This window comes from Gigantopelta aegis, chromosome 7 (genome assembly GCF_016097555.1).
Source record: "Gigantopelta aegis isolate Gae_Host chromosome 7, Gae_host_genome, whole genome shotgun sequence".
In the NCBI taxonomy this organism is placed as follows: domain Eukaryota; kingdom Metazoa; phylum Mollusca; class Gastropoda; order Neomphalida; family Peltospiridae; genus Gigantopelta; species Gigantopelta aegis.
The window spans coordinates 21225729-21250151 of record NC_054705.1 but is presented as its reverse complement, the minus strand read 5'-3'; the positions used below and the strand labels follow the sequence as shown (position 1 = coordinate 21250151).

Genomic DNA, 24423 nt, shown 5'->3' with positions numbered 1-24423 from the left:
ACGCCTTGCTAGACAGAAATCAATAGGGTATGTTTCCAATTCAATGGATCGAAACAGGAATCTTGCTAAAAAAAAAAAATGTACGTTGCGTCCAGTGATTATCTTAAAGGGTATTAAGAACATGTAATGAAATTTAAAAAATAACCAATCAACTGCTAAAAAAAGGCCATAAAGCAACAATTTCCAAAGTCCCGTTAAAAAACAAGTGAGGAGGGGGAGGGGGTGCAAAAAACCGCACCCCAAACAAACAAACAAACCAAGAAATAAAATATAAAACAAAAGCAAAAGAAAACACCACAAAACAATACACATGCACGCACACACACACACACACACACACACACACACACAGACACAGAGAGACACTGGCATATACACACAAACACACACACACACACACACACACACACACACAGAGAGACACTGGCATATACACACAAACACACACACACACACACACACACACACACACAGAGACACTGTCATATACACACAAACACACACATATACACACATACACACTCACCAATATACACACATACATATACATACACGCACACGCGCACACAGAGACACAGTCATACACAGACACACACACGCACACACACACACACACCACACACACACACACACAACCACAAACACTCCAAACCAAACACGGACAATAGTGTACATATCTTGGATGACTATCTCAAAGCATGAGTATAGTTTCGGGGGATCTAAATAAAATAAGATACATGTACAACATTAATAAATCTTCACAATGAAGGCGGAGCGAGTGAAATGAAAGTACGTTAGATAATATTATCTTCAAAATATTGATTATATGGCCTTAATGCGCAGGTGGGTTTGTTATATTCAATACACAGATTATAATCATTAAACTAGAGCAGTTTTAGTTCAAGCAAGGAAATGTTTCATTTAACGAGGCACTCGACACATTTTATTTATATCGCGTCGGAGTATTAGTTCAAATACATGTAGAAAGGTCATTTTCAAAATTTTCAGATTTATGTTTTTTCAAAACAGAATTGAATGGATGACTGTTTAAAGCCGCACACCCTAGTTCCATCCAGCGAAAATAAATTATAATTTGGTTAATCTACAAACCTGTAACACACTTAGATCACGTTTTTATCAAATGGAGTGAAAAAGCAGGTTTTATATCGATAAATACCATGGGAATCCCCATGTCCCAATTGCTTGAAATAATTTTGAAAGTTAGTATTCTGATGTCACCGGTAGATGTCGCTCGAAGCACAACAATGCCTACGTCACGACAAATTTCACAGACTTGGGGTGCGTTTCTTTCACCTCTCCTGGACATGTTCCAACTGTTCTGTCCTGGTTGTATCCCCTCTCCAGATATCGTAAGACTTAGCAAAATTATTGGTTTTAAGGGTTTGTAACGTTTTGTATTTGAGACACTTAACTTGTCTGAACTTTATTGTTACTGAAAATGTTCACGAACTGTGAAGAAAAATCTCACAATGAACAACAACAAATCGGATGTTGATTGCGCGAACCGTGCACGAGAAAACAAACCGAACCAAAATGATAACGGTCACGTGATATACCAACGTCTGTGACATTGAAATGGAAATATCCCCTCTAAAAATAGATTAGACCTTGTCTGCTCAACGGTTTTTTCTCAGACGTGCGTGCGATTTATGAAATACGAAAAATGCATTTTGTGGTATTACAAAAACCAGGATTACCAAAAAACACTTCAGGTGAATGGAAATGTATATTCTAAATAATAAACGTTAAGTAAAGTGCAATTTTATTTGTGAAAAAAATGGGTTTAATAGCGAAAAACAACGCCGTAATGGTTAACAACTAGCCGTAACTAGGGTGTGTCCCTTTAACGCCACACAAACACGAAAACTGCATTATCTAGTGAATGTCAAACAACGGTATGAGAATCGCTGGTCAACATCAACATAACATTGAAAGGTTAAATTAAAATAGAAAAGAAAGAAATGTTTTATTTAACGACGCACTGAACACATTTTATTCACGGTTATATGGCGTCAGACATATGGTTAAGGACCACACAGATTTTGAGAGGAAACCCGCTGTCGCCACTACATGGGCTACTCTTTCCGATTAGCAGCAAGGGATCTTTTATTTGCGCTTCCCACAGGCAGGATAGCACAAACCATGGCCTTTGTTGAACCAGTTATGGATCACTGGTCGGTGCAAGTGGTTTACACCTACCCATTGAGCCTTGCGGAGCACTCACTCGGGGTTTGGAGTCGGTATCTGGATTAAAAATCCCATGCCTCGACTGGGATCCGAACCCAGTACCTACCAGCCTGTAGACCGATGGCCTGCCACAACGCCACCGAGGCCGGTAAATATTGCCAGATGCGTTATCTTCAAAGTAGAAGTCAATACATCTTTACGTCAGAATATAAGTGGATACCTATTCTACGAAACACCGGTAGACAGGTTATCTTAAAATCGAATAGATAAAGTATCTTTAAACACGTTAACTTTAAACACGCACATGTAAGTAGGCTTAATCTTTAAAATACACGAAGGCTAGTTACGTTAAGAATAGATGGAAACAGGTTATTTTCAAAACATAGGCAGGTAATAAATATTCTATATAATCGTAGATATGTTGTTTTTAAAATACAGGTAAATAAGTTATCTTCAAACCACAGGTAGGTAAATACTCGTAGATAAGTTGTATTTAACACGCAGGTAAATAAATTATCTTCAAAACACAGGCAGGTAAATACTCATAGATAAGTTGTCTTTAAAACATATGTAAATAAATTAACTTCAAAACACAGGCAGACAAAGCATCTTCAAAATGGAGGTAGATAAATTATCACCAAAGAACAGGTAGACATGTTATCTTCTAAATACCAATATGCGTGTTATCTTCATAACAATGGCAGACGATCAATCCTAACATAAAAACAGTTAGATAACTTACCGAGAAACTGAAGGTTGATATGTAAATATGTAATATTTATCACTTTAAACATGCATTACCTTATCTACTTGTGCTCAGAAGGATAATCACAGCATCCTGTTGTAAGTCGTTTTGTGACTTTGGACGCTAAAATCCCGTAAAAGCTTCCTAGCGCAAACAGCGCCAATGAAATACTGCTGTGTCTTCGCGCGATCGATCGCGTTGTACAGTAGTTCCGCGGAACTGTGAGAGTGTTGAGTCGTGCATAGACCCTAACAACACTAACGATACCCGTGGTAAAGAACGATGACAACATAACGTACTATATATTTTGCAAATACCAATGCCAATAACAGAGATAGATAGATGGATTGATGGATAGATAGATGGATCGATGGATGGATCGATGAATGGATCGATGGATGGATGGATGGATGGATGGGTGGAGAGAGAGAGAGAGAGAGAGAGAGAGAGAGAGAGAGAGAGAGAGAGAGAGAGAGAGAGAGAGAGAGAGATGGTGGAGGGGGGTAGGCAGAGACACAGAGAGACGATACTGAAATAGTAAGAGACGGAGACTGTTTTGAGAGAGAGAGAGAGAGAGGAGAGAGGAGAGAGAGAGAGCGAGAGAGAGAGAGAGATAGAGAGAGAAGAAGATATTAGAGAAAGAGAGAGATATTGGTGGAGGGGGTAGGGCAGAGACAGAGAGAGAGAGGATACTTGAAATAGTAAGAGACAGAGTGTTTGGAGAGAGGGAGAGAGAGAAAGAAGAGAGGAGAGAGAGAGAGGAGGAGAGGAGAGAAGAGAGAGAAGAGATAGGGATATTGGGGGGGGGGTAGGCAGAGGACAGCAGAGAGAGGATACTGAAATAGTAAGAGACAGCGTCTGTGTTTGGAGAGAGATGAGAGGAGAGAGAGAGAGAGAGAGAGAGAGACAGGAAGAGAGAAAGAGACACAGACAGACAGACAGACAGAGAGGAGAGAGAGACCGAGCATAAGGAGGATACGGAAATAGTAAGAGGTAAGAGACAGGAGACTGTGTTTTGAGAGAGAGAGAGAGAAAGAGAGAGAGAGGAAGAGAGAGAGAGGGGATAGAGGGAGAGAGAAGAGCCATTTTCCTCACACTCGTGGTTTAAAAACTTATTAAACTCGCTTTCGCTCGTTTAGAAAAGGAAAGAAGTGTTTGTCATTTAACGACTCAACTCACAACATTTTATTTACGGTTAATGGCGTCAGAAAGGGATGGTTAAGGAAACCACAGATTTTGAGATGAAACCCGCTGTCGCCACTATAGGTACGGGGAGAAAGATGAAAAGGGGAGAGATGAGAGAGGAGCAGGTAGGTTTTTTATTTGGGGGGAAAGGATGAAGGAAGAGAGCAGGAGGAAACAAACCATGGCTTTGTTGAAGGAGGGTTACTGGATCACTGACAGGGTAAAAAGTGAAAAAGGGGACCCCCCCCCCCCCCCCTACCCATTGAGCCCTGCGGAGCACTCACCTCAGAGGTTTGGAGTCGGGAGATGGGGAGCAAGGGGGGAATACCCAGAGCTTGCGGGGGAAATAAAAAAGGGAGTCGGTTTGATTAAAAGCCTATGGTAGACCGATGGCCTAAAAAGGAAGTAGGACCGAAGCCGAAAAGAATCCAAAAAGATCCTTTCTTTCGCTCCTTAGATAGTGTGAGGCAAACAACTCGTTGTGAAGATAAATGGTAAAGGAGGAACGGCCAGGAAATGTAGAGGTTCTATATGAATACAACTTGGGTAACGAAAAGCTACAGTAAAACACTGGAAGGTGATAACAACACCCATTGGGTTGTCAAAAATAGAATGATTCTGAAATGAGAAAAGAAAGGAAGAAGACAAAAAAGCCATTACCAGCAATCTGTTATCTTTTTTTCCAAAGACAAAAACAGCACATACTAATGGACTTTGAATACTCTATCGTGGCGAAACTGATTGGAACTGAAAACATCCAAGGAAAGAAAAAAAGAAAAGGTTCGATCCTACGAACCGAATTCCTCCAAGCTCTGAGAACAAATAAATCCCGCTTCACCTATGGTGAAAGAAATGGAGTCGGAAAACTATGCATGCTGTCAAAAAACAACAGGAGTTTATTTTTTTTTCTAACAAGGAACGTATCCAAATATAGGGGGTGACGGGGGGTGGTTTGATAATGAAAGGGGGTCACCGGGGTTAAAAGAAGGTGAGGGGGAGGTAATGTAAAAGTTTTAGCGAAAGTAGGGAGGGAAAAGAAAAACCGTAGGTTTTGAACGACGGGGAGGGGGGGTCCTAGAAAAAAACACCCAAGGTTTTAGAAAGAAGATAATTCTTAAGGTGATGAAAGAAAAGGCGGAGAAGGGAATGGGGTTTACCACAAGGAGAAGATCCGCTGTAGCTTTTCGCTTAGAAAAAAAGCATACTTTTAGACTTTTAATCCTTAATTGCCCCCCATTTGCGGGTGGTTTACTTGCGGGGGGATAATAGTACGAAGGAAGGCAGGGAAAGGAAGATGGGAAGGAATACCTATGGAAAAGAATTTTGAGGAGAAAAAAAGAGAGATAATACGGGGAGGGGCAGTAAGGAAATGGGGGGGGGGGGAATGAAAAGAAAGGGGGAATGAATGAGGTGAATGAATGGGGGAATGAAAAAATGGATGAATGTTAAGGACGATGGGGAAGAGGGGAAAAAGGATACAAAGAAAGGCTATTGGGGGTCAAACTACGGTAAAGGGATAAGAGATAAAAGAAAGGGGAGGAAGAATTTATTAATATATCTTTTTTCTAATATTTCGGGCTGTCTGTGTGAAAAAAGCCTGCCTGCCGCCTGGGAAGCCTGCCCGGGAGGGGGAAGGGTCCGGAGGACCGTCCAGAGGCTTTATTTAGGGAGTAGGGAAATATAACAACTGGAGGGGGGGGGGGAAGAAGGTAAGAGGGGAAGGAGGGAAAAACAAGAAAGAACAGGAGGGCTGGAGGGAAGGGGCCCAGAAACAGGGTGGTGGGGTCGAGAGAAATTACACATAAACATGAAATAAGGGGAAGAGGGAGAAAAGGCCACGGGTATGTGTATGAAATCACTTCAAGGAGGAGGGAGAGGAAAGTGGAAATTTGGGAATCTGATCGTCTTCGAAAGGATCTTGGTATGCAAAAAGGAAAGGATTGGGGGGGGGAAACATTGTCCAGGGGAACTGTAAAGAAAAAAGAATGAGCAGCGGGGTTCAGGTAGTGGGAGGTGAAAACCAACTACAGGGGGGTCTGCTGATTCGTCCGCTTACTACATTTCGCGGGGACGGGAAAAATATAGGAAAACACTAAGAAAGGGAGAAAAACTGAACCAGAAGGGAACAAAAGAGGGCATGTGTGGAAGAATGGAGGGAAGGCTTCAAACTGTGCGTGCATTTTCGCATGTCTTAAGATGTTACCTTGGGGGTGAAAGGATCAAGGGTGTCGTGACCATTTGGTCGGAAGGTGGAAATTGGTCGAAATGCCCAATTGGGGGAGGAAAAAAAAGGAGGGGTCTGGGGACGGGACCACACTACCTGACTTACCTGTGTATGTAAAATGAACATGGCTTCTTCGTGTGGGGAAAGGTTTTTGATTATAGATGGATAATGGGGGAAAGACCAATGTACAAAAAGGGGGCTGCAAGGTACATGAACAAATTTGGAAAAGACGGGGAGGAAGAAGGGAGAGGGGGGGAGGGGGGAAGGGGAAAATATGAAAGAGGGGGGGAAGGGGGGGATAAGCGATATCTATAAACCATCTATACAATAATAATCGAGTGGGGGAAATATGTGGAAGTTTAGTTCATTATAAAGAAGAGGTAAAAACAGCATGTCAATAAGACGGGGGAACCATAGCTATTGTTGGAGGGAGCATTTTCTAACCAAATGGAAATTCGACCAAATGGGAGTAAGCCGATCAAAGTGGTCTAAAGAAAATGTACCTCGAAAGGTGGCATGGCGATATGTTAAGAGCTAATGTTTTGTTTTTGAAACAAGCTCGACAAGCTGAAGGGTGAAAGAATATTGAAACTCTGGGGGGAAAACGACCCTAATTAGAACGCCAGGAAGGGGTAGCAAAAAACAGAACGAGAACGACGTGTTAAGTGAAATGCAAGACCGTGCGGCACATTCAAGAAAAGTGTTGTTCAGAGAAAGAGAGAGAGAGAGAGAGAGAGAGAGAGAGACAGAGAGAGAGAGAGAGAGAGAAGAGAGGAGAGAAGAGAGGAGGAGAGGGGAGAGAAATGGGGAGAAGGGAGGGAGAGAGAGAGAGGGGAGGGAGGGAGAGAGAGGGGGAGAAACAGTAAGACAAAGAGGGAGGGCAGTGAGAGAGAGAGACAGAGAGAGAGAGAGAGAGGGGGGAGGGAGGGAGAGAGACGGGGGAGGGAGGGAGAGAGGGGGAGAAACAGAAAGACAAAGAGGGAGGGCAGTGAGAGAGAGAGAGAGAGAGAGAGAGAGAGAGAGAGAGAGAGAGAGAGAGAGAGAGAGAGAGAGAGAAGTTTGTTTTGCTTAACGACACCACTAGGGCACATTGATTTATTAATCATCGGCTATTGGATGTCAAACATTTGGTAATTAGTCTTAGAGAGGATGAATAGTTGAACGAAGGAAGGAAGGAAAGATGGAAAAAATTAATGAATGAATTATTTATTTATTTATTTATTTGTTTGTTTATTTCTTTCTTTCTTTCTTTCTTTATTAAGTAAGTAAGTAAGTAAGTAAGTAAGTAAGTAAGTAAGTAAGTAAGTAAGTAAGTAAGTAAGTATTTGAGCGAGTGAACAAAAACAGAATGGCATGACCAATTTATCCTAGAGTTATGTTTTTTCCACCTTCTTTTCTATATTTTCGGAATAGGTGACATGCACGAATGGCTTTTGTGCGTGTTACACAATGTATGTGAAAATAGAAACCAGCTACGTAGCTACTAATTACCTACACTAAGAATAATGAATGCGCGCTCTCTCTCTCTCTCTCTCTCTCTCTCTCTCTCTCTCTCTCTCTCTCTCTCTCTCTCTCTCTCTCTCTCTCTCTCTCTCTCTCTCTCTCTCTCTCTCTCTCTCTCTCTCTCTCTCTCTCTCTCTCTCTCTCTCTCTCTGAATAGGAAGCCCTAGTAGCGAGGGATAGTATTACTAAATGTAATTTGGTCTTACAATCAGCTGAACAATCTTTATTTTTTAGTTTCTCAGGTGAGTGGTCTTTTACTAATGACAGGTATCATCCTGGCGGTATTATGTATTTGTTCCACTAGTTATTTATGGCTTTTGTATATTGATTATTGTGTATGGTTTTGCTTTAATCTCTTATCTTCTATTGTTTCCAAATGTATTATCTAGATTAGGTGGGGGTTTTTATGAAAGCAAAATAAGTTAAAAGAAAACTATTGATTTCTTTTTGTAATACACATTTTTAAATTGACTTCTTATAGGGTTCATTGGTCGACGGCTGTTTGCCTGGTTGATTGGCTGACTAGCTAACTAGCTTGTTTGACGTACTGACTGTCTGACTAAATGTACTTAATGACTAAATGATTGACTGACTGAATAAATGACTAAATGGCTGACTGATGGTCAGACTGGCTAACTGATTGACTTACTGAATACATAAATGACTTACTGACTGACTGGCTGTTTGATGGACTGACTGATTGAGTGGCTGGCTGACTCACTCACTGACAAATGACTGACTAGCTTAATAAGTGGCTGGCTTACTGGTTGGCTGGTTCTGTGACAGGCTGACCGACTGTCGGGCTAAATTACTGACTGACTAAATGACTATGTGACTGACTAAATAACTGACTGATTGACTGACTGACTGGCTGACTGGCTGACCGAGTGCGTGGCTGATTGACTGACTGGCTGAGTGGCTGGCTGGCTGACTGATTGAGTGAGTGGCTGAATGACTGACTGACTGACTGACTAAATTTGCTGACTGCCTGACAGATTAATTGACTGACTAAATGAATGACTCAGTCACTGCATAAATGACTGACGAGTCATGCTAGACTCACTGATTAAATAACTCGCACTGACTAAATGACTGACTGACTGACTGGCAGGCTGGCTGGATGACTTATGTACTAATGACTAACTAAGGTACTGATTAACTGACTGACTAAATTTCTGATAGATGACTGACTGCCTAAATTACTAATTGACTGACTGACTGACTAAATTTCTGACTGCCTGACTGACTGCCTGATTAATTGACTGACTAAATGAATGACTCAGTCACTGCATAAATGACTGACTAGATTTACTTACTGATTAAATAACTCGCACTGACTAAATGACTGACTGACTGACTGGCTGGACTAACCAACCAACCGACTGGTAGGCTAGCTAGCTGACTGACTGACTGGCAGACTGATTGAATAACTAACTATCTGACTGACAGCCTGACTGTGTTGTAGATAATTTAATTGAAGCATCATGCATCTGAAAGTCGTCATTTAAAATAGTCCACTATAATTTGTGACAAAATGTCCAACAAGAATAAACGAATGGCATACAGATTTGCTGAAAATACATAATTACTACTTAACTGCATTCCTGGCCAGCAGTGAGAACTTAACTAGCACTTCGAGTGCTTTCCGTCGGCGATGAGTGACCAATAAATGTCAACGTTTGGCGTTTCTAGAATAACTGCGTTTCGTACACTGACAATCCACATTTTCGATATTGTTTGAGGAGCTGAAAATGATCACGAACTTTTTATGAGTTTTAAGACAGCAGTGCAAGGAACAAAAGAACAAAAACACAATAGAAACGAATTGAAAAAAAGGCGGTTGCTTCTTGTTGTTTAGGGTGGTGGTGTTGTTGATGTTTTGTTGGGTTGTCATTGTTTGTTTTGTTGGGGTTGGGTTTTTTTTTCTCATATACTTGTCTTGCATAATTATGTCGTTCATCCAGGGGGGCATGCTGTAGCTCAGTGATACAGCGCTCGCTTGATGCGTGATCGATCTAGGATCGATCCCCGTCGGTGGGCCCATTGGGCTATTTTTCGTTCCACCCAGTGCTCCACAACTGGTGTAACAAAGTTTGTGGTATGTACTATCCTGTCTGTGGGATGGTACATATAAAAGATCCCTTGCTGCTAATCGGAAAGAGTAGCCCATGAAGTGGCGACAGCGGGTTTCCTCTCTCAGTATCTGTGTGGTCCTTAACCATATGTCCGACACCATATAACGGTTGCGTGCGTCGTTAAATAAAACATTTCCTTCATTCATTCATCCAGCTATAAAGATATTTTAGTATATAACTGAATTACGTCAGCGTGGTCATAAATCGGAAAACCAAACTATGTTCATTCATTACTTGTAAGTTGTTTAAAATTTACTCATGACAGAGCTTCTAAAACGTTTATAAAATTCACTAGCCATGGGATCAGTAATTGTTTTTGTTTTACTAGCCACAATTAAACATCCACTAGCCCTACTTTACTTTAAAGTAAAGACAATTTTACTAACAGTTATAATCAGATATGTCACCTAAACACTATGAGTTTAAAAACAATAAGATTGGGAAGGTAGAAGTTGGGCCAGGATATTCATATTTACAAAATAGACTTAAATGCAGAACTTGGCAACTAGTGTTCTACTAGCCGTCGGGCATGGTAATAGTTGTTATTTACTAGTCCAAGATTGAATATCACTAGCCACGAGAGCGGGGCTACCAAAATCTAGAAGCCCTGCTCATGAAAAGAAAAGGGATCACATAGATAACAGCAAAGACTGACTGCAACCAAAACCACCATCTATTGTATCAGGAAGTAATTAACATTATCATTGATATTCAATTCCACATTTCTCACATACAATCCCACATTAAATCTAAAACAATGTCAGATGTGTAATCAGAATGATATAGAGGAAGAATATAATTTTCTTACACACCCGCTGGTGAGAACACCATGTGTTGTGTTTGATAGCGCATGGGTTGTTTACACATGTACGTGTGTTAACAATTTCAAGACATATGAATGGCTGCTCCTATGTGCTGACCACCAGGTCACCACTGTCATACATCCAATGAAAAACTACACGATGGAAATCGATTATACTGTGACGTATAGTTAACCTGACAATCATGTGTCTGTGACGCGTAAGTCAGCTACAAGTGCAACGGTTGTAATTAACGTTTAGTCGAAAAAGATGTTAAAATTTGCTTAAAACCTGGGTTTTTTAAAGATATGTAAGAAACAGAATAATACATTCGTGTCCGTTAGATGCCATTTATCTCACAACTCGTTGTTTAAAAAGGTATTAAACTCGCTTTCGCTCGTTAGATACATTTTAAAACAACTCATTGTGAGATAAATGGTATCTAACGGCCACTCATGTATTGTTCTCTATTTTTTCCTGAAATGTCCATTGTACCTGCATTTACGTTCAGTATTTATTAGGACACAATCGGCCTCGGTGGCGTCGTGGCAGGCCATCGGTCTACAGGCTGGTAGGTACTGGGTTCGGATCCCAGTCGAGGCATGGGATGTTTAATCCAGATACCGACTCCAAACCCTGAGTGAGTGCTCCGCAAGGCTCAATGGGTAGGAGTAAACCACTTGCACCGACCAGTGATCCATAACTGGTTCAACAAAGGCCATGGTTTGTGCTATCCTGCCTGGTTGAAGCGCAAATAAAAGATCCCTTGCTGCCTGTCGTAAAAAAGAGTAGCCTATGTGGCGACAGCGGATTTCCTCTAAAATCAGTGTCAGAATGACGATATGTTTGACGTCCAATAGCCGATGATAAGATTAAAAATCAATGTGCTCTAGTGGCGTCGTTAAATAAAACAAACTTTACTTTTTATTAGGACACACTACTGGAGCAAACCATCTGTGTTCAAACATGTGCACTCATTGTCTGTATAAAGTATTATAAGGATATATAGAATACTACACGAGCGGTCGTTAGATATCGTTTATCTCACAACGAGTTGTTTAAAAACTTTTTAAGCAACGAGTTGTAAGATAAATGGTATCTAACGGAAACGAAAGTAGTGTTCTATTTCTTACATATCTTCAGAAAACATTTATAAAATAAATTTAAACACCTTTTCCAACTAAAATATATGTATGGCCCTAGCGCGTATAGTTAACTTGTGCGTCACAGACAAGTCAATTTCAGATTAACCTGTACGTCAAAGAGTGATCGATTCGACCGTGGGTTTTTTAGTGTTGTTGTTTCGGGTTTTTTCATTGGATGGTATGGCATTGGTAACTTGGTGACCTGGAGCAGTCAGTCGTGTATTTTTAAAATGTTATCGCACGTATGTGTTGACACTACATGTGTTATTAAAAATAACGAATGATGTTCTCACCAACGGGTGTGTAAGAAAAATACATCTGGAATAACCTTGGGTAAAAATATTTCAAATTCCGTTAGGCCTTTGGAAGAGACGTATGACACTCTTTCAGACAAAAGATAATATGTAACATTACGATGTCCAGAAATGCTTTGTTTATAGAGATAATCATTTTCTAAGCAAAAAAAAAAAGAAAAAAAAGAAGAAAAAAAAAAAAAAAATTTTTTTAAAAGTAAATTGTAGTTTTAATAATGTAAACATATTGTATATGTCTAAACTATTTTTAAATGGCTACAAAATGAGGATAGTCCCTTCCAGAGTTGTGTTTTAGTTTCCGGCTCATTAGTCACCCGGGGGCGGGGCGTAGCCCAGTGGTATAGCGCTCATCTTGATGCGCGGTCGGTGTTGGATGGATCCCCGTCGTTGGCCCATTGGGTTATTTCTCATTCCAGCCAGTGCACCAAGATTGGTATATCAAAAGCTGTGGTATGTGCTCTCCTGTGGGATGATGATGCATATAAAAGATCCCTTGCTACTAATGGAAAAATAGGTAGCGGATTTCCTCTCTAAGACTATATGTCACAATTACCAAATGTTTGACATCCAATAGCCAATGATTAATAAATCAATGTGATCTAGTGGTGTTGTTAAACAAAACAAACAAATCAAATAAACTCGTGATGCTTCCTTTAACAGCTGTGTTTCAGTTTGCGGTTCTTTGGTCACTCAACTGTATCGCCTGTCCAAGACGAAAATAGAACCAGGTGATTGCCTAAAAATAGCTACCGGTATTTTATTGGTAGATTCCAAATCGCCAAGAGGCTGGCCTCAGATTACAGTTATCTTCCCATTTGGTTGTCCAAAATCCGGAAGTTTCACCGCGCAAGTAGTCTGCTGTTTGACTGTGATTATTTCATGGCAGACAGCTATGAAGTGGCAACTGTTTGACTGAAGTGACAGGGGATAGCATGTAGTTTGTAAACATGTGTAACTTGTTGACATTGAAGACTTGTTTGTGGTAATTCCGGCCCATGCAAAAGTAGTGCTTTTTGTGTAAAATGGGTGTACTCCGGCCTGGTTTAGAGGGTGTGTCTGTTTAAACCAATATGCTGGGAGAAAGAGCTGGACAACAGGGGTTGTCCTTTTCAGGGTATGCAGGCAAAGGTACATACAAAACTTCACGGGCCTGCTGATATTAATAAAAATGTTATAGCCACTAAGGCTATATAGAAACATATAGCGAAATTAATTGTGGTCTGAGGCCGGCTGTCTCGCACCAATGTAATTCTCACTGCTGGTATAAAGATGCTGCTATTCGTGGCGTATTAACCTAAGTGTTTTTGGTTCAGAAAACCAATTTCTTACACACCCGTTGGTGAGAATATCATGCGTTATTTTTTTTTTATAACACATGACTTGTAAAGTTTGCTTTTCTTTTCTTTAACGACACCACTAGAGCACATTGATTAATTAATCATCGGCTATTGGATGTCAAATATTTGGTAATTATGAAATCGTAGTCATCAGAGGAAACAAGCTACATTTTTTTTTCCTAATGCAGCAAGGGAACTTTTATATGCACCATCCCACAGGCAGGATAACACATACTACGGCCTTTGATATACCAGTCGTGGTGCACTGGCTGGAACGAGAAATAGCCCAATGGGCCCACCGACGAGGATCAATACCAAACAGACCAACCGAGTGCTTTTCCACTGGGCTATGTCCCGTCCCCACATGGCTTGTTTACACACGGGCATTTTAATGTATACATGGTCTTATACCAGTGGAACCGGCCTCGGTGGCGTCGTGGTTAGGCCATCGGTCTACAGGCTGGTAGGTACTGGGTTCGGATCCCAGTCGAGGCATGGGATTTTTAATCCAGATACCGACTCCAAACCATGAGTGAGTGCTCCGCAAGGCTCAATGGGTAGGTGTAAACCACTTGCACCGACCAGTGATCCATTACTGGTTCAATAAAGGCCATGGTTTGTGCTATCCTGTCTGTGAGAAGCGCAAATAAAAGATCCCTTGCTGCTAATCGGAAAGAGTAGTTCGTGTAGTGGCGACAGCGGGTTTCCTCTCATAATCTGTGTGGTCCTTAACCATATGTCTGACGCCATATAACCGTAAAAAAAATGTGTTAAGTGCGTCGTTAAATAAAACATTTCTTGGTTTATACCAGTGAAATGAAAATACCTTATAAAATATTTTCATTTAGCTACATTAAATAAATATGTTTTCCAAATTACATAGTTGTTTGACATTTTTTATCTTGTTTAACTGCAAAAACTTGAACTACAAAAGAATCGTGGTTTTCCTTCATTTTATTTATCTAAATTCAATCACCATTTCAATAGTAGGGCGGTTGGTTGGTATTTTATTAATTGTTTCTACTATTAAAGGGACATTCCTGAGTTTGCTGTAATGTTTAAGATGTTATCGACTAACAGAGACTTTATAACGATTGTAATTAAATATCAAATATATTTTGCTGCATAAAATATTGGTGGCTGTATAATTAAACATGTTTCTGATCGTTGGAATATTTGTACTGGGTTATATTTCGTTTTATTTCCTAAAATATATTTTAAGAAATTATTTGAAGACGAAATCCAGTTTGGGCTTCTTACAAATATTAAGACGACCAGAAACACATTGAATATACAGACACTGATATTTTAAACAAGAAAATATATTTAACATGTAAGCTTAATCGCAGAAATATTTTATTAGTCAGAAACATCTTACAATGTAGCAAACTCGGGAATGTCCCTTTAAATACATATTTAAGAGGTAACATTGTTGGTGAGAGAGAGAGAGAGAGCGAGAGAGAGAGAGAGAGAGAGAGAGAGAGAGAGAGAGAGAGAGAGAGAGAGAGAGAGAGAGAGAGAAATGGACAGACGGACAGATAGATAGACGGAGATAGATAGATAGATAGATAGATAGATAGATAGAAGGGGGGGAGAGGACGCAGGGAGGGAGAGGGGAGGGAGAGAGACAGACAGAACAACAGTAAAGTGCAAGTTACAAAGAAACGTCTATGACTTAATTGGGTTACAGAACACTTATTTCGATTGTTATTTTGTTATTGCTGACTATAACGCATTTTGTCACCCCTCAATACACAAACTCAATCCACCGCTGTAACCAATGTATATTACACGCCATTATTCTGCAGACTGATTAAAACTTTCTAAGGAATAATTCACATCAACAGGCAACTTTATCTGATTCTGTGCCTCTTGCAAACTTCAGCTAATTTTTCAATCAGGAGTGAAAACGCTCGAAGAGTTTTGAAGCCAGACGTTAACCCGAGTGATTTACGACGCAATTTGAATTACTAGTGTTAAAAACGTGGCTGGGTGTTGATGATCTGTGGTGTGTCGGCGTTAACGAGACGGTGTGTTGTGGAACTCAGCCTTGTACCTGCCTAATGACGCAATCACTTCCATTCCAAAGTGTTCAACAGAGACACGCACTCTCGTATATGGCGTTAATTTCCTCTTGGCGAAATAATCTTTTTTTATAGTGTGTGAGGGGGGTTTGTTTGTTAGGGGGGGGGGGTTCGGGGGGGATTGGGAGGGGTTATGAGGGGTTGTGGTGTGTTTGGGTTTTTTTTGTTTTTTTGTTTTTGATTTTTTTCGGGGGTGGTATGGGGAGGGGTTGTGTTGTGTGGTTGTAGTTGTCAAAATTACTTCAAGATGGCGGTCCCTCCTCCTACCCACATAAGCGTACGAGACGGTGGTGGGGGAGGGGTAGGGGGGATGGGGGTAGCTCCCCCCCCCACCCTCTCCTGAACAAAATTGGGAATCCGTACGCCTATGCTCACCCACCACGAACCATTTTCCTGTCCTTAACAGACGTGCGCTACAACAGCTTGTTCTGGATGTGCACGTTAAGCCCTATGACCTGACCTGACCTGACCTGCTTAGAAACTGAAAGAAAATGGTCACTGTCCTTCGAAGAGATTGAAAAACAGTACGCATTTTGTGGATTAAAATATTTGTGAATAGTAAAGGAATTTGTCCAGATGTCAGAACTTATTCATAAAAATATCCATATTATTGGGTGGAGGGGGAGGGGGCGGGCTTATCTGTTTGTGAATACACGGACAATATGTTACGATCATACAAAATAGGTTTACGATTGTGTGTAGGCTACTACGTTTACGAGCTTACGCAATGGATTTTTAAAACTGCCAATGTAAGCAAACCATGGGAGAAAATGTGACACGATTTACATGAGAAAGCGACGGATTATGATAATCGGATCCTTGGTAACAGGTTTACAGTATATGCAGAGTTCTATACTCCCATGGTATTCATGCCGTGAAGTATGACTGGGCTTGGTGATGTCGTGGTTAAGTTATCGAACATAATAAGGCTGGTAGGTACCGAGTTCGCAGCCCGGTAACGGCTCCTACCTAGAGCGATTTTTAACGATTCAGTGGGTTGGTGTAAGACCAATACATTGACTTCCTCTCTCTCTCTCTCTCTCTCTCTCTCTCTCTCTCTCTCTCTCTCTCTCTCTCTCTCTCTCTCTCTCTCTCTCTCTCTCTCTCTCTCTCTCTCTCTCTCTCGATCTCTCTCTCGAACTATATTTCTCAAAATAGCCTTATATCATACCCTAAACAGTAGTACTTTCAAATACGCCGAGGTGTCGGTTAACAAGTAATTATTCCTTCCCTCTGCGTACAAAAGAGGTTGATTACGATCCTTCGCAACAGCTTTTCAATATATTTCGCTATTTCCTGGCGGTATGTAACGGGCCCAGCCACACATACCGAGCAGAACATGGCAGACAAACATGTTGGCCACGCCAGACGGCCGCGTCTATCAAAAACAAATCAATCAAAGAAGCAGTCATCATACGACTTCCGAACAAGCTACTAGGTGATGAAACCTTTAGAGTGACGTTGGAGTCCGCGTTTCCGACGTAACCGTCAGAGGGGTCAAGGACGAAATGTTATATTTAAGGTTACACACCACCATTAATTACTCCATGCAGTTCAATACAACTTCTGTCAGAAAATATTCTGTAAAAGATACAACTCTATCGAGAGGGTCATATCACTACTCATTTTAGGAAATGCTGTCAACTGAGAAGTACAGAGTAAAAAAACACCTAGGTCGACGACGATTTTTTTTAGTTATCAGCCCCCATGCCTGAGCACCGCCCCGTGTTGTTATACAAGTGACACCATACCACTTGCACAGTTGTTATCAGTTAGTACTACATATAACAAGTAACGTCAAGCCAATGGGTTGTTTAAATACTACAGAGGCCAACCTACCCACACAGGATAGCACATACCACGGCCTTTGATATACCAGTCGTGGTGCACTGGCTGCTCAGAATGGTTCCACTGGTACAGGAATGGCTACTTTACATGTCTAAGTTGGGTTTTTGTATTATTTTATTAAAAGTAGGGGAACTCTTATAAGAATTTACAATTGCCAAAATTGTAAGGTATATTAGCTGTGGGGAATGGTTATATGATAATAGTGAATTAATTGGGCAAACATTACAACTGGTAGTTCAGTATTATAGTAGGTTTTATGACTACTAAAGATCTTGAAGGACGATTGGGGTCAGAAGTGAAATTTGAAAGTTAACGGGTTTTTTATCAGTAAATCGCAAATTCAAACAATAAAAATTACTACAGTCAAAACAATAACAACTGTATGATCAACAGAATGAAAAAGATTGACAGAAATAATGTTCCACAGTGATTAATCGACCTTCCTGGAAATTGTCAAAATTGAGATTGACACCCCACGCACGTGTACGGGGCAACTAACTGCGTGATGAGTGTGCAAACTATGGGATGTGTTTCGGTGTGTTGATAAACAGACCTGAACGTTCTTTACTAGGATGTCTGTGGTCAAAACGTATGTTCGGTCTAATAGTTGATATTAACATTAATGTTTCAGGTTCCCTTACTTTTTTGAAGAGTATATGTGAAGTTTTGCATAAGGTCACCAACAAATGTAGTGCATTGTAAATACAGCACATTCCAAAGCAAACATGTTTTAGTGGTTTGCATGTAAGATATAAATTTAATATCCAAATAAAACTGAATCACGAATTTGCCAACACCTATTCTTCTTAATTTGGGGTTGTTGTTTTGAGTTTTTTGTTTTTGTTGTTGTTGTTGTTTGTTTTTTGTTTGTTTGTTGTTGTTGTTTTTGTTTTTTTGTTTTTTTTGGGGGGGTGGGGTGGGGGTTGGTGTTTTGTGGGGTTTTTTGCCGTACCTCTTGACCTCGAATAAAAGATGACTTGGTGATGATGATAACTAGTTTAACGTGCCCATATACCACTAGGGTTTCGAACACGCCCATCCCCGAGTCCGACCTCCGATAAGATCGGTGGCCTGACTCGGGATTGGGGGGGGGGGGGGGGGGGGGGGGGGGGTGAAAATGGGCAGAATTTTGAAAATAGCAATTAGTAAAAAGTTAATAGAATAAATAAAAAAAATAAAAAGGTTACAAGCCAAAAATAAAAATAATTGACTGCTCGGCCGAATATTTATATAGTTTGGAGCATTTTAGAAGGACAGTCCAAAATTAAATAAGAGAAAGAAGAGAGGATCGGACTATTTAATAATATTAAAAAAAAAAAAAAGAAGTAATTTCGACATAAAATTTTGAACGCAGATCTAAAAGTTTAAAGTCCGATCGATATTTCCACGCGAGTGGCCTCGTTAAGGCCGTTTGGGTGCACAGCTTAAAGGGACGAGATGGGTTGCATCCCGTCAAGAAAACCCCTAGATTGAAAGTCGATAGACGTTGAATGTGTAGTGCTGTGCTGAAATACAGATCTTGAGAAGCCGGATCCGTCTGAACGAGAGAGAGTATCAGACTAGGGTATAGTCCAGTCGTCATGGTTTGGTATAGTGGTGCGGAAGGGCCCGACTCCGGAGGATACGAGATGGTATCACTATAAAGCAAGGTAAAGTCTAGAAAAAGAGTAGTAGGGGCCGACCCCGCTTCCTATTTCTTCTTAGAGTGGGGCGGTCAATCTTCCAGTGCTGCTAGGACAGGCTCGGACATGTAGAGACTAAACGCGAACAACCGTGGCGTTCTGCAGAATGGCCGTCATACGAGTCACGAAAAAAACACAAGTCGACAGTCAGACGGAGAAATGACGTGGAGGCAAGGAATCTCGCTAAAAAAGAATCCAACCTGGTGGTGCAGGCTGTCGAAACGAGAAGTGTTCCAGCGTTCAATCAGTTCCAATGGCCGCATACATCCCAGTACAAAACTTCATTTCGCTGACAAAAACAACGAAATGAAGGACCCCCAAGTCGAGCACACGAAAACACGTGCAGTGTGCACACGCGAAACAAACACGTCTTACCGCGTGGAGCTCCAGCCTGGGTATGAGATGACTTGACATTATCTTAAGACTTGGAGCTGATCAAAGACATCAAGTTAATAGGTTTACTAAGTGATCGATGAAAACATACGGCTGACCTCTACCTTTAATTAAATCCGTTTATTGCAACACTGCACGCGACAAAATGTTCTAACACAATAAACGCTTACCGTTCTAGACAGTGACGTAATATAAGTGTCCTTTCATTTAAGTTGATAGTCTGTGGTAAATTGTGTGTACACTTATTTTACAAACTTGACAATGCTACACGGAAATGAGACTTTCGTGACAACAGCAGGCACTTAATCCACATATAGACAGGATGCGGGGAGTGGGTACCGGTGCGTGCGTGCGGTTCAGTTAAAAAAAAAAAAAAACAACATCGAACTACATTAGTTTCAATGAGAGCGTCTAGACTGGATGCGGTGCGTGCGTGCGGTCAGGTTAAAAAAACAACAAAAAAACCTCATCGAAATAAAATTAGGAAGAAGAAGAAGGAAATGTTTTATTTAACGACGCACTCAACACATTTTTTATTTACGGTTATATGGCGTCGGACATATGGTTAAGGACCACATATATATTGAGAGAGGAAACCCGCTGCCGCCACTTCATGGGCTACTCTTTTCGATTAGCAGCAAGGGATCTTTTATATGCACCATCCCACAGACAGGATAGTACATACCACGGCCTTTGATGTACTAGACCTGACCCGTAACCATATTATGTCAGACGCCATATAAACGTAAATAAACTGTGTTGAGTGCGTTATTAAATAAACCATTTCCTTCCTTATAACCTAATTAAGGCTCAAGTACGCTGTCGTGGCTGATTTTTCACTACAGACGTTAATGGTAAGTGATTAGTCATTAGACAGAAATTAGGTCATTGGCTGTAAAACGCTCGCCCCCTACTGAGTAATTAGCAATAAATAAACAAAACAAAACAAAAAATAAAACTCTGCGATGGAGGCTGAAGCCAGTACCTGGATGCTAGCCCAACATCTACCAGCTCTGGAGTCGATGTCCTAAGCACTACGCTACCCAAGCCAGTATCGTTTCGTATCAACCCAATTACACAATTTTCGTAACAACGTCCTCCATAATCCTCAATAATCTGTGAACTCCCTTAGCACGAGTTTGACGTCCTTGTCGGCGCCCATCAGTAAAATTTGGCACTAGTTCATGACTGTCACGGGGATCCTATAATACCCGTAACAGAATGAAACACGATTATCAAAATATCTCTCCTAACTGTATATCTATTAGATCTCTCTGTAACAGGCAGTTATACTCGCTGGCTCGTCTAGGTATGATCAGAGATACGATCTTATATAAAGTATATATTATTATAGCACGTTTAGTTCACTAGAAAACACAACAAAAACACAATACACTTTGGAATCTGTATTAACCTACGCTGACAAATGTACTGCCGCAGTAGTTAATTAACAACAACAAATAATAACAACCCAGAACTGATCACTTAATTAGTTAATCTCTAGGTGTCTAGTTTACACAATATTGTAATCACTTCACCGTGACACAACACCCACACGTGTGATAATTGAGAAACGCTTCCAGGAGAACTTAATTAATAAAGGAATTACAACTCTATTCCTAACTGGTTAATTTTTAATTAACCCTTACTACTCGTTCAGTAACCTTGTAACACAGAATTAATACTGGTACCTATCACAATAAAGACACTAACCTACAGTTTACCTAGGTCCTCTAGGATGACTGGCTAAGCTTTATATTTTTATTTAGACAGCGAGCCTACAGTTTACTGCGTCAGATGACCGGCAGCACCGTCTAAATAATATTGGTATAATACAGTATTAAAATATTTAAAGTCACATCAATCACATCAAGGTTATACACAGAGCAGAAATAAAATATTTACCAGTCCGGACGGACAACGATCCCTGGGAGCCTTCCTATGGTTCTCCCCGATATCTCTAAAATCCTAGCTATTTATTTTAAAAAAACTAATATCGCCTGGGGGTACAAGGCGGTACCTCACGTACCAAGTGAATTTTCACAGCGTCCAAGACGACATATCTTTCTCAATGACGCCTAGTCGCCAAATTCACGGTTGTAAAAACCGCACTCGCGGAGGTATTACGTAACAAGTTGCCCACCTGGGCTAAGTGCATACTGGAACTGCACACGGCCCTCTAAAACAATTAATATCGCCACAGGCGAAAACAAAATTAAGAGCATGTTCCGTCACAATGACTGAAGACGTTTCTAATAGCTGTGGCTGGGGGCCGCTCTTAACATTCACAATAAGCCGTCACGCGACATTGTCCAAAAACAAGTTTAGACACATTTCATTGGTGGCCAATGCCAGGGAAGTGGAGGCGTGATAAGAAGACAGGTGGAAGTAGACGGTAAAATGTAGGACGAGCTTATGGTATAAATACGAAAGATTACAGCATGTATTTTATTTGTATCTAAAGTAAAGTTTATTTTATTTAACGACGCCACTAGAGCACATTGATTTTTTATCTTATCATCGGCTACTGGACGTCAAACATGGTCATTCTCACACTGGGTTTTTTCTAGAGAAAACCCGCTGTCGCCATTAAGGCTACTCTTTTACGACAGACAGCAAGGGATCTTTTATTTGCGCTTCCCATAGGCAGGATAGCACAAACCATGGCCTTTGTTGAACCAGTTATGGATCACTGGTCGGTGCAAGTGGTTTACACCTACCCATTGAGCCTTGCGGAGCACTCACTCAGGGTTTGGAGTCGGTATCTGGATTAAAAAAACCCATGCCTCGACTGGGATCCGAACCCAGTACCTACCAGCCTGTAGACCGATGGCCTAACCACGACGCCACCGATGCCGGTAGTATTTGTATATATATCAGTCATTAGAAAGATTGAGCATGGGGTCCATTCTTTATTAAATGTTTCATAATGGCAACTTTTAAATGTTAATGGACTTATTTACTGCAGGATGAGTAATGGCTGCCTCTGTTGATCAGCAACAAGGGATTTTGTTTTGTATGTCAAACGTCACAACAAATACCACGACTTTTGATACACCTAACATGAGGAACATCAATCAGTAGGTTGTAGGTTTTTTCAATTATTATTACTGTTATTTATTAATTGCGTTTTTTTGGGAGGGTTTGGGGGTTTTGTATTTCCAGACTAATTGCATGGGGAGGGATGGGATGCAATGACTTCTGCGTGCGATATCAGGGATCGAAATACTGCCGACCCGATTGGTTTTTCCGGTCATCATAACCATGGGCCGGGGTATATGTTTGCCTGTCGTCTCGTGAGACCAGCAATGATTTTGTGTGTATACTTTATGATCATGTTTGGTCCGGTCGAATCATTTTAATTGTAGTTTACCCAGGTCTTCTACATTTTTTATAAAATCCACTAGCCATGGGATCAGTGATTCAAAAACATTTACTAGCCACAATTAAATATTCACTAGCCCTACTTTACTTTAAATTAATACAATTTTACTAAATAATAGTAATAATCAGATATGTCACTTAAAGGGGGAGATAGAGCTTAAAAACACCAATATTGGGGGTTGGGGTGGGGGCGTGGTATTCATATTTACAAAATTGACCTAACTGCAACATTTGACATCTTCTTTTGTTTCACTAGCCGTCTGGTATGGCAATAGTAGTTATTTACTAGCCCGACATTGAATATCGCTAGCCATGGCAGTGAGGCTACCATAAACTAGAAGCCCTGGCTTACCGGACCGATTGTCCGGCAGGAATTTCAGCTAAATTTCGACCCCTGGGTATGTCTGAGAGACTATTCCGCATATTATGTTAAGAATCAAAATAAGTAAATATCAATATTCAAGTTAAAATGGACTTATCGTCCCAGGGGACTGGAAGTAACCTTGTGGTAAAGTATTCGCCTGATGCCCAGTCGGTCTAGGATCGATTCCCGTCAATGGGCCAATTGGGTTATTTCTCTTTCGAACCAGTGCACCACGAGATGTATATCAAAGGTCCTGGTATGTGCTATCCTGTCTTTGGGATGGTGCATATGAAAGTTCCCTTTCTACTAATAGACGTCTTTAAGACTACATATTCGGGCGGGACGAAGTCCAGTGGTAAAGCGATCGCTTGATGCGCGGTCGGTTTTGGTATATCAAAGGTCGTGGTCTGTGCTATCCTGTCTGTGGGAAAGTGCATATGAGAGACTCCTTGCTAGTAATGGAAAAATGTAGCGGGTTTCGTCTCTAACATTATATGTCAGAATTACCAAATATTTGGGATCCTATATTCTATGATTAAGAAATCAATGTGCTGTGGTGGTGGTGTTGTTAAATAAAACAGACTTTTTTATCGTCCCAATACCTGTTAACATTCATCCCCCACCTCCTCCCCCTCCTAAACCGGCCTCCGTGGCGTCGTGGTTAGGCCATCGGTCAACAGACTGGTAGGTACTGAGTTCGGATCTCAGTCGAGGCATGGGATTTTTAATCCAGATACCAACTCCAAACCCTGAGTGAGTGCTCCGCAAGGCTCAATGGGTAGGTGTAAACCACTTGCACCGACCAGTGTTCCATAACTGGTTCAACAAAGGCCATGGTTTGCGTTATCCTGCCTGTGGGAAGCGCAAATAAAAGATCCCTTGCTGCTAATCGGAAAGAGTAGCCCATGAAGTGGCGACAGCGGGTTTCCTCTTAAAATCTGTGTGGTCCTTAACCATATGTCTGACGCCATATAACCGTAAATAAAATGTGTTGAGTGCGTCGTTAAATAAAACATTTCTTTCTCTTTTTTTCCACCCCCTCCCACACACACACCCCCTACGAATATATCTG

The 24423-nt window shown here is 40.9% G+C and overlaps 1 protein-coding gene across 1 annotated transcript in view; it reads right to left on the bottom strand.

Annotated features, from left to right (window-relative positions):
- The window catches only part of LOC121377343 (neurotensin receptor type 1-like), an 11462-nt gene extending 8337 nt beyond the window's left edge, over nt 1-3125 (bottom strand). Inside the window, exon 1 of the mRNA XM_041505291.1 lies at nt 3010-3125. The gene's annotated coding sequence lies outside the window, so the exon portion shown is untranslated. The remainder of the gene's footprint in view (nt 1-3009) is intronic.
- Nucleotides 3126-24423: the final 21298 nt, after the last annotated feature.